Consider the following 13,470-nt stretch of genomic DNA (forward strand, 5'->3'; position numbering starts at 1 on the left):
TGTGGTTTGGATTGAGTAACTGTCTACATCGTTAACAACAAATTAATTAGGTTATCCTAAAACTCTAAGGCTTTTTTGACAACGGAAGTTTCTGTTAAAACGCTACGAATGATATGTGCACCTTTGAGCTCCTAATCCATCAAATTGTCAAAGTATTTATGCATTCGTATCTTCATAGTATTACAATTTGTTAGGACTCAGGGGTCCTAAAGATACATAATTTAATGGAGCAGTTTCTATATCGTCTGTTGGTGTGTTTCCCTAAAAGGTCATGTCAGAAGAGCACTGTCGTCTGCAGCCTCTCGAATGGCGCGCTTCTGATGCCAGTTGCTTTGCTACCTGTTTCACCGCCACTTAACATCATTACAAAATAGCTTCCAAACCTGGCTTCGTTTTATTGCATAAAATGTCACATCATTACAAAACATCTACCAAACCTGGCTCCGTTTTATTTCATAAAATGTCCCAGAAATGTAGTCCATGTATTCTGGCATTTATACTTTGCAACTCTACTGCAAGTGTTTTATTGTTTTAAGACATTCACGTCTGAAGACAATTTTGGACCCTTCTAAATAAAAATATACCAACCCATTGTAAGATTTCGGGAATTTATAAGTTAAAATATCGGAACGAATATTGGATTTTACAAAAGTAGTTATTTCTTCTGTGTTTACGGTTGATAGTAATTGCTTCTTTTAATGCGTTCTTCAGCTTTTAATATATTTCATTCATTCAATGATACTTGCCGAAATTACGTTTCCTTTTTTGCATACAAATTACAGATGTTTTCAGGTAATGCCAATCATTCTGGATTTAAAGATTTATCGATTAGTGTAATGAGCGATAGTTTGATGTTTCATAATATCGTAAAGATTATATGCTGTTTTGTCATGTGGGTTAACTGTTTACCCAAAAATTATTTTTGTTTGATATGCATGCATTTCAAAATGTGTCCTATTAAAATATTCTTTAGATTGCTATCATTTTAACGTTCGAAATGTTGAAGTCTACCATTTTGAAGACCGTTGACATTTAAGGCGCCATGCCATTATTTTTAAATGATAATGATCAACCTAGGAATGATTGTCAATGATAAGAATACAAAAATAATTTGATGGCGATAATTAATATGCTTAGATGTCAAACATTCTTTACCAGATCTGAAATTTGAAAGCAGTACATACTTTATGAAATGATACTTTGACCGACCTGTTATACAAGTTCCAAACACACTGTATTCAGTTAAAATAAAATGATCAATATATTGTTAATAAGTAATTATCAGGACGATGCTCGCTGTTATCGTAGTATTGTACCAATGCCCCCCCCCCCGGGGGGAGGAGGTAATTGATATATGATTTATTGTTTGGATAAGCTAGGAAATGTCTGCTTCAGCGTGCGACGATTCTTACTCAGCTTGAGCGTAGATTGTTAAAACCTATCCAGGAAAAAAAGGGTTGATACATGTTAGACAAACGCCAACAGAACATAGATAGAATTAATTTATTGGACAATAATTAGTGTTTAATTGTATGTATATATACATATGTCTAATTAAAAAAAATACATACAAAATAATTTGTTTTGTTTTTATTGTCTGCTCAATCAGTACCTCATTCCATATAGGGGATTGTGTTATGGATTTTTTCGGAATGCAATTAATTATTTTAAATACTTTTATTCTGAAGTGAAGTTTGTTTAGTTTTACGTCCTATTAACAGCCAGGGTCATGTAAGGACGTGCCAGGTTTGTTGGTGGAGGAAAGCCGGAGTACCCGGAGAAAAACCACCGGTCAGCGGTCAGTACCTGGCAACTGCCCCACATGGGATTCGAACCCGCATCCCAGAGGTGGAGGGCTTGTGGTAATATGTCGGGACATCTTAACCACTCGGCCACCGCGACCCCTGTGAAGTGAAGTAATAAACTCAAATTTCTCAATGATTGTACTAATGTAAAGTACGTTTTGTTGCTGAAAAGATCGTCTGCTCCTGTTTTTGATTTTAATATATAAAAAATATCGTCATAGTTGATACTGAGGGGACAAATACCATAGTTCGGCAATCTATTTTGTTTTAGCATATTTATTCTGAGTCGCTACTGGCAGGTAACATTAGAACAATATGAAACAATAGACACGTTCGTAGCAACCCCCTAGCAACGGGTGATAGTGTATTTTTGACAGTGCAAAATATTAACCGCCCGAAAAAGATGCACACTCGTTTCTTTTTTCGACGCCATCTTTGTTTTTTGAAGCGATGCTTCAAAATTTACCTGGAGCTATTTAGTAATAATTTTGCAAAATTATTCTGATTATCAATAAAAAATATCATAGTAAGGACGGAGCTTTCCGTTCACGTCTTTCCGCTTACCGTCAATGCGCTATATGTTGGATTTTATGAACCCGTCGGTGATTAGGTGAACGGAAGACATGCGATTTCAAGCGTCTTCGTGACGTTGCTAATGTTGTAAACAGACGACGGGACGAAATCAAAATTCATTGAGATTTACAAAAACGTTAAGATTTAAACAAACGCAGGAGACAAGACAACAAGAATTTTCACTAAATGCTTATTGTGAGTATTCTTTTTTATAATGCAATGATAGTTAGCGCTACTGAGTAGAAGCTGGTATGCTATTCTAGTATTCTACTGCCGACGGTGACTGTTCGACTTTTGCTAAAATCAGTTAAAATGTTTCAATAGGTTGCAAATACTTGAAAACTAGTTTTGTTTCTAGACTTTTGGTATAATAAAATGATACTACCTTAGGCACTGTTACCCTCTAATACAGGTAGTATTTATATAATACATACTTGTAAATACTATACAATGTCATTCTTGTGGACTAATGAATCTATTGACAATGCGATAATGAAACTTATGAATTAAACGCTAGTGTAATTCATGATAGATAAAAGATGGAATTATTTCTGTATACAATTTCTCATATTACAATGTGTATATAAGATCTACCACGAAGCTATCTACTAGTTGTATCTATGTTATTGTTGAACAGTGTAGGTCAATACGCAATCCCAACATAGGAAGGACAATCATTTGCTTCACAACAATTCGATATCCGCTCTTGTGTTGCTCTTCTTCCTCGCCTTCTGGTAAGTTAAATGTAACAAGTGGTCAGTGGATATTGGAAGGTCATCATGGAGTACAATAATACAATATGCAGGACAAAAGGGTCAAACATTTATGTCGCTCTTCTCTCTAGACGTATACAAAGGATCTTACATGAGTGTTCATTTCATATGAGATTTCATGAAACGATTCTAAGAAGTTTTTATTTTTGCGAGCCTTTTCGAACAAAAATTAAAATTTCGAGACGAGTTTATAAAATTTCATATAAAATGAACACAAATAAGATACTTTTAACACATAAGTACAAGTACCTACATTACAAAGAATTTCACGTCAAAATCTTTTCCAAAAATCCAGTGCAGGCCGCCATTTTGTCTCGCCGTCGTCGTAATCCTGACGTCATTTTATTGTTTCTTAATAACATTACAATGAATGCCTAGCCAATGAAAATCGTTTCAGGTCATATTGCACTAGTGAGATACGCAAAAATATTACACGGGTGAAATCACTGGATATCAAGTGAATTATGTGATAAAATAAGTTATCAAGAGGAAAATGCATAATTCAATATATAGGTCAAAGGGTCAAACATCCTTAAGTTTTGAATGCCTATGTTTTAGTGTGATACTAAACAAACAAAAAATATTTCAATAATCACTGTCAAGAGGATTTTTGTTTGTTTAGGAGTCAGGATATTTTGATAAAGTTGGAAATTAAACATGATTGCTTGGAGGTTTGATCTGGTAAAGCCTGGAAACCGTCGGTACAACTATGACGTCAATGTCTTCATGAACAGTAAAACACGGATACGTCGAACCCTCGGATAACTCGAATATTTTGCCTAGTACCACTGACTCCGACTTATCCGTGTTTTGAACGCGACGAGAGGATATCTTTAAACTGCTCTTCGCGGCTAGTAGATAATACTTGTTTCTCTACAACACTGAACTGTTAAGTATTCAGTTATTATTAGTTAATACCGACAAATACAAATAGGCATGATTAATTGTTAAACCTTGTTCAGGAGACACTAAACATTTGTATGTGTTTAACCTCCCGTATGACTAGAATACTACTGAATAAAATGCAATTTACGAGAATATACATTATAGAAATTATATTTAATTCACAACGTATGAAAGTATGAAAGGTTCATTCGCTTTTATGCAATAAATGGTTTATACACAATACCTGGAATTGAGAAGACCATAAATGGGCATATGTAAATTTTTCACGAGTTTACATTAAAATTAGCATTGCAACAAATGTTATTCGTTGAACCCTTTAAATGAGATTGTGTCGCATTTGGAATGATGAAGGCTACAATGGACTCCCGATGTACGGATACAGTAAACATCATTTTGATCATAATTATGCTATTATCTTCTCCTTATGGATATAAACAGGTGATAATTCGATATTGAATGTCCCAGTTTGTATAATCATCAATTCCCAATACAATAATAAAATCGGTATGGGTTCTGGATCTGTCCCAGCTGCTGTACCATTGTAGGGAATCAATACTGCGTAGGCAACTGTAGGCCAGAGATTCAATGGTTCACGATCCGACCCACAAGGTTCTTGAGGAAAAAGATAAATTCTTCAACTATTTCTACGAGTTTGAAGCAATTGTAATGGTTTGATTATAGAGCGGTGATTAAACTCATGGGACTATGAAAACATCAAAAAGTCGTCTTTTATCAAAATTGTACAACACATATGAAAACACAAACTGACAGGTTCGCATGTATACCACCATCAAACAGTTAATGGTTGTTCCTATGGTAGATGGATAGCTGTTATTGCTAGAGCACACTTAATCCTGCCATATACTGTATTGTTGTAAAAATTGGCGGGTGTACCATTCCGCGATTTACCATTTGGAAAATAATTACGGGGAATTGTTTCAGAAATATTTTTTTCGATTTTTAAAGCATCATTTACTCATCATGTTTGAAATGTAAATCCATGCTATGTGAGATGTTTCGCGAAGTATTAAATTTCGTAAATTTGGGTAAATCCGCAAATTCGGCGAAATCAAAAACCCGCGATTATTAGCACCTATACAGTAGCAGTATACTCTCTTCCTCGTTTATAACTGGGCATTATGACATTTTGGTGTCGATTCATCTTTGATGCTAATTGTTACTACTAAGGACAATGTTACATTTGTATTGTTGTTCAGAAATCGGGAATGGATATGGGGGCTTAAATTTACGTTTCATGGTCATAACATCCAAAATGGCGGAGATATAGCACCTTTTCTAAAACTAACTATACTCTGACAGTCCTTCGACATTATCACCGGGCCGCTGAAATGACATTCGACATATGGACGTAACCGATAAGTGTAATAATAACATTGTACATGGGGAATGGCGATGCTAGGGCGACACTCCCGACCATGTACTATACAAAGTATCGTATCCTTGACTCCATCTGACAAATAGAATCATTGTCTTAATGAACGGAGTGCAGTGAAGCGTAACATTGAATTTTCTATCTGTTGACAACTGCTAATTACCTGCCTGTTAAATACGCATATCGAAAGCAGAGTGATGTCGAGCATGCGGAACATATTGTGTTAGGTTTATCTTTCTTAATCTTCAATCAATAAATTCCAGTACTTTTTGCTTCAAAATAATTTAAGGTTAATAAGGGCGCAGGGCACGAAGTGCGAAGCACTTCTAAAGTAACAGATACACGAAAATATAAGAAAAAACACAATCTTCAAAATCCAATCCTACACACTGACAGCTTCAGTTTGCGGCCGCCATTTTGTCATACATATGGGGAGGTTGTGCGTTGCTCCGGTACTACTCTCCGCAGTAAATATATATTTAACTAATCCAAATGCATAACAAGAGTAATCAAACATATTTTATTTTTTTAAATAATAATAATAACACTTTGAAAATTAAAAGCTATTGAAAGCAGTTAAAATATCCACGAAGCGAAGATGAGCACAAGGAATCATGACGTCACATTCGAAATTCGCTCTTCCTATGCCGTGCATGATTCATATCAAAACATCTGGCTGCGCCCTTTAAGGCCTTGCCTTCAGTCATATTATTAGATATAATGGATCTCTAACAACATAAATACACAACGTGATAAACACCAACTTCTGATTAGTTACACTCATACAATTGTGTCATATTATTTTCCGATTCCCAGAAATAAAGAGAAATTGAACGAAAATAGTGTGACGTCACTAATACATGACGACATTACACGGATGCATTCACCATTATAAATTTACCCGAGAAAGACACCAAACTAACACAAAAGTGTGATAAACAAGGTATGGCAACAATGGTACTTTTCTACTAGTTCTCCTTTCAATGTCCGTGGAATTAAATTTCGTTTTAAAGAATAATACGTAGCAACTAAATATAAAACGGTTTGGAAATCAATGTATAGCTGCGCCACATCTTTTGAAGTATTTCGAAGCTGACATAAGGAATCAAAATTTTGAACGTCGTAAAAATGTAAGAGTAAGGCAAATATCTCGAAGATAAACTATAGTTTTTCAATCTGATTACTACTTAATATATAAATATATCTTTTATTTTTTTTTCAATTTTTTTTTATTCAATTTTTATCATAATAAACAATACAATACAATACAAAACATTAACTTGCATGTCTATACATGCATGCATACCTATAAATGTACATGTATATATCATACAGAATATATATCATAATTAATTCAATAGGTCTAAAGTTGAGCATTTTACTTTCTATTACAGTTTAAGTAGAGAAGGAATTATATAGGAATTTGTATAAAAAACACACATACCCTCACTCACCAATATGCATACACATACATATAGACGCGAAACAAGTATTGTTACATGGGGACAGGGGGGCAAGCCTCAGACTGAATTATTAAATAGTACCGCATTGATAAATAACCTATTATCTTTGTAGTCATATCATAGTTTAAGATAATATGCAATATATACATTGTATATAAGTAAAATAAACATTTTTTTTATAAATGAAGCCATTTTTTCAATTTAATTTTCAAATCAATACTATTTCTATACACTTTATGTTTTATTATCAAAAATTTATGTGATTTTAGTTCCAAGCGTATATGGTTTCTTAAGCTTGTTAAGCTGATTTCATTTTCAAAACATTTCATTTTATATGGTATATATATACCTTATCTTAAATTCAAAATTTAAAATAAAAGTTATATATATATTCATACTCTCCTAAATGTTACATTGTGACCTACATTACGAGAATGTTTCGCTTGGAATAAAATCCTTTTGATATGAAATAAATTAGTGAAAATATATTGTTTGAATTAAAACTCCATTTATTAAATCAAATAAAATTTATAAAAAAAAACATAAAATATTTATTGAAAATTATAAAACTGTTTTATTTTGTTCTGCAAAAGAGCCCTTTAAGCCTTTTCAGAAATATTCCACTGATGCAGATACTAACCATCTTTTCTGTTTTCAAAACAAACCTAGACGATAATTTTCGATATACGCACTACCGTCGCTATATAAAGCTTCAATAATTTTCCGATGTCCAACATTCTCAGAAATTGGTAGATATTGATTATATCTTAACTGTAAATGGGACATTTAGCTGCAGGCATCACCAAACGTTTATCATTTGTCAAATGTTCGCCGCGTAGACAGCGTCTTCGGCACGCATGAAGATATACAACTATCATAGGTGCTATCATTAATCTTATGTCGTAGTCTGGTTTTCTATAATATGGATATCGTTTGCCCATTACAATTTCATAATGATGGATTGTTTTATGCCTGTGTAAATATGCAGAAATTTTTTAATCGTGAATTGAATTTTATGGTATGAATATTTTTTGTTGTTTTAGATTTGTCTTTGTTATTTGTTCAGAAGATAAAATTGTCACGTCTGATCATTTCTTGTTATTGACGATATGAATATAAAATGGAAAATGGAATGGATTGTTTTGTTGTTCTAATGACAATTACGTAATCAAATTTCAGTTAAAATTACAATTTCAATATTATCTTGACATGTTTTATGCATACATTCATACATCTAGTTCATCAGCGAACAGGCGAAACAAGTTGTAAATATGAGTTTTGAACATTTTTGATATCCACTATTCGATAGTAAGAAACATACTATACATATATCATTGCTTGCTATTGTTATACGTATTAATTAACAAACCATGGTCATTAAAGGACTTGTCAGGTTAATGATATTAAGGAAATCCAGAGTTCCTTAAAAAAATCCCACCGACCTACAGTCATTACTTGGCAACTGCCCCACTTTGTCTGGGAACTCGAACCCAGAGGTTGAAGACTAGTGGTAGTGAAGCGGGGCATTCTACCACTTGGCCATCGATGTTCCCTATATAAGCTATCATGTAGAGATAATCAATCGACATGAACATTAAATACCCATTCTAAATGGGTTGTTTTATTAATTCCTGTCCTTATTTCTAAAGTTTTTAAATTTCAACTTCTGTCTTGTGGGAGACGATTTATTGTAATTGCATTTGGCAAATAAAAACAACTCCATTTGGGTTCTACAAACTGAGAATGCCTTGGCATCATGTTAAATACAGTGTATCCTTACCCAGTCTGGTCTGTTCTTGTGCACCTGATTGTAATTGTGATTTGGAATCAACACAATCACACACCGCCAAATTATGTCTAGTCTAGGTTTAGTAATACGCATTCATTCACAATAGACTATAAAAAAGAAAATTGCAAATACAGATGTAATAAGAGTTTTCAAAATGGCTATGCGCTTCCTTGTGTCAGAAACTACCTCACGTTTGGCCTTGAGGTAAGCTTTAAACCAAGCCGAGACATTCACAAGCCTTTGAAATGGCAATTCTTTTTCTGCTTGGCTCTTATCACAAAAGAATTGAGACGACTTGTTTGGCGGTGACTGGTTTGAGATGTACACCTTGATGTTTTTTTTATACAATATCCATTAGTAAGGTAGCAATATACTATAAAGAAGAGATTTCGCTATCAAATTGAGACCCTACATGAATATAATACAGTCTTCATACTTACACACTATTCAGAGTTTGCAGGATATTCCTTAAAACAATATTGTGAATAATAAAAGACCAAGCAATATGGATTTCAAGTAAACTATGATTATTATCAATTTGGTCTTTAATTCTGATAAGTTTTGAAAGATACTTTAGTGTGTTTATTTGTCGACCATCAATAACAAAAAGGTCAATGTTGTCCAAAATAAGCATATCAAGTTGAATGACGTATGTAACAGAATTACATAAAAGTGAATTAAAATTTTAAAGTTGAGGAATCAATGAAGCCATTTAATTAAGCCGATTTCTGCATTTCACGATATCGATAAATACTTAAGAAATATAACTAAAGTTGGGATAAAAGAATGTATAAATACAACTTATTTATGATACTAGAGTAATTTGCAGATGATACGAGTGACGAACAATTCGTCGACATGAAATTGCCATGGAATAACGCTGACATGATACAATCGTTTATCGTCTTACACATGATTACAAGCAACAGGAAACAAGCGATTGGCCTTTTCCCATCCAGCTTAAGATGGAGATTAAGTAGGGGCGTCAAAAACATGTCTAAAACTGATCTGTCTCATTCTAACACGCGCATGATATCGACAAGTAATCACGCAAATTTCTCAGACATGATAGGTACACAGACATAATGTCAGTTTCTCCTTAACAGGATGGCCATAGACATGAAATATATTCCCGAATCCTTGGACATCAATCAAGCCTCTTCAAGGCGAATGGGGATATTAAAGATGATCACTCCGCAGGCTAGCACAACTAGTAAACACATTTCAGGAAAACGGAACCAAGGACATCGAAGTGTTTTGGCACTAAATAAGACATGGGGTTGTCCCGGACTTTAAGTCTTCATATAGCACTAGTAAAATACATTATCTAGAAAACGCGACAAAAAATCTTTTCATACTCAATCGAACATGGGGTTGTCCACTAATAAAATACATTTCAGTAAAATGGAACCAAACCCTTTCAATGTTCCCTCACTTAATACACTTAATAAGACATGGGGTTGTCCACTTTAAGTATACAATCGTACATGTACCACTGATGAGATACATTTCAGGAAAATGGAACCAAAACCCTTTCAATGTTTCCTCACTTCATAAGACTTGGGCTTGTCCACTTTATGATACACTCATACATACATTTCGATAATGCATGTATTCGATCACATTATGTGTAAATGTAGATGCTCTTACTTAGCAGTTCCACTATTAATATTAAGGATGTATTCTTCTGAGGTTTCAGTCCCGTTGAAGTCTCGTTTCGACAAAGATCAAAAAAGTTATGAGATTTTCAAATACAATTTATCAATATCTGTAGCAAGTTGCCAGTTGCAAATTTTGTCAAAAAATTACAGTTCTAACTTTAGCAGATTTTTTTATACGGGGATTTTAAGAAATGGCCCATTTGGCGGCCATTTTGAAATTGTATCTTTTTTCGCTTCAAGTAGAGCCACAGTTTTACCATTTTTTACTGAAATTGTTTTTACTTAAATCATCACTGCACCAGCATTTTTAGCTGTATTGAGCTAATTTTTGCTGTAAATCTTTACTTGGTTCGTGATAATTAAAATATTGAGCATTAATGTATGAAATGATTCATTTTTTTCACTTTATTTTTACATTTAATGGTAATTTGAGCACTTTTAATTTTTACTCTAAAATACTGAAAAATAACAAATATTCAAGTGGGGCAAAAAAGTAAGCACACGGACCCCCCATTTTTCTGCCTGATTCTGAAAGAACAACCCTTTTCCTATTGATATGCAAAATATTAACAAAAGTTTAATACCAGAACTCTTTCTATAAAGGGTTAGATTTGGCAAAAATGGCTGAAAATGGTGCATTTTGTAGCTCAAAATTAAGAGGTAGGGGTAGCATATCTTGTTATTCTGAGAAAAAATATCAGTCTTTTTGATCAAAACTGGTACATTTTAAAAGCAGACTACTGGAAAATAAATTCTACAAACATAAATACATATCAAACACCTCATTAGGAAATTATGGCTTTAATATCTTGTGTACATGGTCAAAACGGCAAAATTCCCATAAAATCCAATATTTTGTCAACTAGGTATCTTTGAGTGACAGTAGCTCAAAAACGAGCACATGGACATATGTTTTTTCTTTCATTTTCTTTCATGGTATGAACTCCTCTTTCCAAAAATCTATATGAGAAAAAAAGTTTAATAAAAAAAAGTTTAATACAAGAAAATTTTGACTTCTCAGAGGAGTACATCCTTAAGCGACATCTCTACACCAAACCTAGAAGCTTTTCTCCTTGGTATCACCGGATAACCTATACTTGCCGAGATGTATTTAATCTAAACCTAATTAGGTACCATGTCCATATCTTTTCCTGTGATATCATCCATGTTTTATGTTATTATTTTCTGATTAAATTACTCTACATACTAGTAACTTAATTTGAGATTTGATTTGAGACATTTACGCTAACATTAACTAAAATGCATTCATCATTGAGAATATTTTCCGCGATTTGACATACACAATTGAGCAATAAAATGGGGTTGAACATGAAACTGAGCAGAATCTTTAAAATATAATACTATTAGTGTCCTCTGAGGACACATCCGGAGTAATTTCCAGTGCATATATTTCAGTCCCTCCAGGCGATTTGTCGTTTGCGATACGATATCGAACGCGCCTTGTGTGAACGATAGATGACATTGTCCGTCTCGCTGCAACGCTTGGCGTCAGTGCATTGATTCTTTATAGAGAATCCTTGCATACCAACTATATAAAACGTTCCTGTAACCTAGTGTGGAACACTTATTGCTGTTGCGAATAGCTGGTTATGTTATGATGCTGTGTTAAACGTTTTAGATTCACGGAATATTCATCTAAAACTAGAATACCGTTTGTCCATACGCAGGGATCACGAACTGTTGCAATCAAAGTTTCACTGGAAGTAATTGCACGATATATGTTCATCATATTCATTTGTTTTTAATTCCGTGTGTCGCTAAGTGCAGCGATAAGTGATGTTAAATCTGGTCTCTAATCAAAGCATTCCAAGAAGTTGTTATAATTAGATATAGAAAAAGTGGCGAGGAATACTGAATGGTTGATATGGAGTGATGTGGACAGTTATCATTGGTTGCAGAATATATGGACTGGGAGATGCACAACAATTTTTCTGTACCACAAAAATTCCTATTCTCTGCTAGCAAACGCATTTTGAAGGACCTTTGAAAGATACTGGAAGTTGGAAAGAAAAATCATAAACTAATCAACAAAGGTAATATTTATTTCATTGAGTATCAGTCGGTTTATAATCCATATACATTGTTTTCTTTATTTGGACAGACGCATCAATCTTTCATTGGAGTTCAGACGTTAATACATGTACTGGTTTATATTCATAACTTCCCATTCGATGATTATTTAATGGGTCAATCAGTCGTTATGCCATCAACAGAAGTTTGTTGATTTGTTATATAATTGGTTTGTTCGTGGGCGACTGATATGGGTAAAATTTTTGTGACAATCACTTACTCTTAATGAAAATGTGACATCACACAAACATACTGCGTTAGAATGACAATGCCAACTCGAATATAAATCCGTACATGTATGTATTTTATGAAAAACGGAATTGAAAATGGTTTACTTTTGCAAAATGTGGTCAAATCGACATTATCACTGATATTTAAACAACCTTTAAACGCTTCACTTATCCTAAAAGTGGTGGTGAAATCATTATGACCCCAATGCTTTTCAAAAGAATCATTTTACTATTTCATATCATTTATACAACAAAACGTTTGAGAGCATGACTTCCCTTCATATACCAAAATATCTTTTTGATGCTCATGTTTATATAAAAGTAATAGCCTTTTGAAAGTGTAATATGATTTATGTGACAAATTGTATTAACTGACAAAACGTCAATAATTCTATAATATTGTACAAAGCTATGATGCGTGTTGATACATTCCTTAACAGACACCATAGTCCAGTGGTGGATACTATGACAGTGATAGTAACCCCTGGGATATCGAGGGTGGTTGCAAACAGGCACACGATAGAATAAGTTGCATTTCCAGATAGCTTAATCAAATTCACAGCTGGTTAACCTCGATCTTTGAAAGGTACACTGTACTAGAACTCTTGAAATCGAATTACAACTGTAAGCGATAAGGGTCTACGCCATGTATCCCGCATGCTGTACGTGTACTACATGAGGAATAATTATGTGATTCTACTTAGTATTGGATGATAAGGTCGTGTACACAGTACCACAAAATTTAAGTAGTCTAGGCTTCTGAAATCTAACATTGTCTTTGTAACA

At 33.7% G+C, this 13,470-nt stretch overlaps 1 protein-coding gene across 3 annotated transcripts in view; it reads left to right on the forward strand.

The window, feature by feature from the left end:
* LOC138323933 (BAI1-associated protein 3-like) overlaps positions 1–13,470 on the forward strand; it is a 155,664-nt gene that overhangs the window by 17,362 nt on the left and 124,832 nt on the right. Inside the window, exon 1 of one of the 3 annotated variants that reach the window (XM_069268879.1) lies at positions 11,963–12,417. The exons of the other annotated variants lie outside the window; for them this stretch is intronic. The gene's annotated coding sequence lies outside the window, so the exon portion shown is untranslated. Of the gene's footprint in view, positions 1–11,962; positions 12,418–13,470 lie in introns of those variants that run through there. 3 annotated transcript variants of the gene reach the window in all.

This window comes from Argopecten irradians, chromosome 5, assembly GCF_041381155.1.
Source record: "Argopecten irradians isolate NY chromosome 5, Ai_NY, whole genome shotgun sequence".
NCBI lineage: Eukaryota > Metazoa > Mollusca > Bivalvia > Pectinida > Pectinidae > Argopecten > Argopecten irradians.